The sequence below is a fragment of the Elephantulus edwardii genome, unplaced genomic scaffold (genome assembly GCF_000299155.1).
Source record: "Elephantulus edwardii isolate Elephantulus edwardi_28Jun2011 unplaced genomic scaffold, EleEdw1.0 scaffold00110, whole genome shotgun sequence".
NCBI classification, from domain to species: domain Eukaryota; kingdom Metazoa; phylum Chordata; class Mammalia; order Macroscelidea; family Macroscelididae; genus Elephantulus; species Elephantulus edwardii.
Window position 1 is genome coordinate 6777304 of NW_006399860.1, and position 3137 is coordinate 6780440.

Sequence of the window (3137 nt, forward strand, 5' to 3'; positions counted from 1 at the left end):
CTTTTACCCTGTTGGAGAAATTGTAAGGGGGGTTTCTAATGTGCATACAGATTTGATTCTTAGAAGGTCCCACTCATCTACTTTACTCTCTCCTGATTATAGGTTTTTCCATTATGCTTGGAAGTCTGTTCATATTTCAGATTAGGGCTTCTAGATTTCTTCCTAGCTTTTCTCTGATGAATTTTATAGTCTTTGGTTTTATTCCTAGGTCCCTGGTTCACCTTGAATTGGTTTTTGTATATGATGTGAGGTGTGAATCTTGCTAAAGTTTCCTACAGATACATTTCCAATTTTGCCAACACTATTTATGAAAGAGTCAATCATTTCCCCACTTAATTGATTTCATCTCTTTGTAAAAAAAATCAGTTGACTATAGGTAGATGGGCTGATTTCTGGGTTCTGAATTCTATTCCATTGATCCATGTGTCTGTCGCTGTACCAGTACCATGCTTTCTTGACCACAATGGCTATGTAATAGTATCTGAGATCAATAGTTTGATGCTTCCTACTTTGTTGCCCTTTTCCAATAGTGCTTTACTTATTGGGAGTTTCTTTCTATGCTAGAAAAAATTGGAAATTTCCTTTCCTTCTTTTTGAAGAAGGGAATTGGTATCTATATTGGGATGCATTGAACTTGTAGAGTGACTTTGGTAGAATTGTCATTTTCATGATATTGAGTCTTCCTATCCATGATATATTCCTTAATTTCCATAGGGTCTCTTTTTGTTTCTCACAGTAATATTTTGTAATTTTCTTTGTACAGGTCTTTTGTATCTCTAGTTAAATTTGTTCTTAAGTATTTCTTCTTGTGATTGCTATTATAGTTGGTATTATTTTTCTTAGTTCCATTTCTATATTCTCTTTGTTACTGTCTTGAATCCAACCAATATTTGGATTTGTTGATCTTGCATCATGTTACTTCCTGAATTGGTTAGCTATGTCCAATCGTTTTCTTCCTGAATCTTTAGGGTTTTCTAAGTATACTGTCATATTATTTTCATAGAGACATATTTTCTCCTCCTCACTATCAATTTGAATATCTTATTTGCTTCTCTTGCCTATTGCTCTTGCTAAGACTTCCAGTACAATATTGAATAAGAGTGGTGATAGCAGGCATCCTTGCTTAGTTCCTGTTCTCAATGGGAATGCCTTTAATCTCACCATTGACAGTGATGCTGGCTCTTGGTTTTGCATCTGTGCTTTTCACAAAGTTGACGAAATTCCCTTTATCCTTATTTTGTTGAGTGTTTATAATAAAGAAGTAGTGTTAGATTTTATCAATGGTGTTTTCTATATCAAATTATAAGATCATGTGATTCTTATTCTTTGCTTTGTTATGATAACTTACATTGATTTTTTTTTCTCATGTTGAACCATACTTACATACCTATTATGAATCCCACTTAGTCATGATGAATTAATTTTTATGTACTGTCAGATTCTATTATCCAGTATTTTGTTGAAAATTTTTGCATCTGTGTTCATGCAAGATATTGTTCTTTAGTTTTCTATTTTGGTGATATCATTACCTGACTTTTTTATCAGGGATATTCTTGCTTCATAAAATGAGTTTAAGAATATTCAATCTTTTTATATTTTCTTAAATACTTTATGTGGACTTGATTTTGGTGACAGCTCTTCTTTGTTTGTAAAACTCACTAGCAAAACCATATTGTCCGAGCTCTTTTTATTGGAAGTTGTTTTATGTCCTATTTAGTTTCTTCTTTTGTAATGGGTCTGTTCAGGTGTTCAATCTATATCAATTTGGGTGGGTTGTGAGTTTCTAAGTATTTGTCCATTTCATCTAGGTTTTCATATTTGTTTGAATATAGTTTTTTCATAAAATTCCATTATTACCTTTCCCTTGTGGCCCAGTGATAAGAAACTGTGCTGTAATCCCAAAAGCACACAGTTCAAATCTACTAGCTGCTCCCCAGGAAAAGGAAGGGTAATGTTCTGGGGGAAATAAAAACACAACAGCAACCTACTGGAGGGTCAGCTATGGGTTGGTTCTGACTCGACAGTAAACAAAATTCTATATTTTTATTTCAGTGGGTTCTGTTATGACATCACCCCTTTCATCTCTTATTAGGATTATTTGTGTCTTTTCTTTCTTTTCCTTTGTTGACTTTGTTAGTAGTCTGTCAATCAACTCCTGGTCTTAATAGTTTTTCTATTTTCTACTCCATTTGTTTTTGCCCTGTTTTTTCACACTTTTTTTTTCTTTTTGAGGCTGTTGGGTTTTCTTGCTGGTCTTTTTCTATTTGTTGGAGATATTGGATTAAATAAACTATTATCATTCTTCCCTTTTGATGTGGTTGCTTATTGTTATGAATTGACCTTTAACTACTGCTTAGGCTATTTCCTAAAAGTTTTGATAAATTGTGTTTTCATTTTTGTTTGTTTCAAGAAACGTTTTTATGTCATTTTTTATTTCGTCTATTAACCCACCCATGTTCAAGGAGAGTCTTGTTCAGCTTTCCAGTATATGTTTTTTTCTCCTTTATCCCCTTGTTTATTCCTAATTTTATATCACTTTGGTCTGAGAAAAATCCTTTATATTATTGTGATGGGTGTGTTGGGTTTTTTTTTTTTAATTTATTGAGGCTTGAATTGTGACCTAAAATCTGATCTGTTCTGGAGAATGTTCTGTGGGTCCTGGAGAAGAATGGACTGGGAGACAAGAGGCATTCAAACAGTTTAACAATGGTAACTTAGAATTGAAATTTGACACTTTATTCTCATGTTCTTTGCATATCCGACCTTTTTCTCCCCCTGAAAGTAATACCCTATGGCCTTTGACAAGCTGTCCTACCTCTTCTTCTATTGCTCACATCTCCTCTCCATCTATATCATTATTATCTTTTTCCTCCTCCCCATTGTTTCACTATTTGACACTATTCATAGATAATTCTTATAAGGAGCTCTGGTGACTTAGTGGTAGGCAGTTTCACTGCCAAATGAAAAGTTATGCATTTTCTTAACATCATTTTCTTGCACAGTTCTCATAAAAATCATGCCCTTGGGGTATCTGGTTCCTTACTTCTGGACACGTTGCAACCAACTACCTCAACTACCATTAATACTATCCAATTAGCTTCCTGGTAAAATCACTTGGATATGTTGTTGTTGTTGTT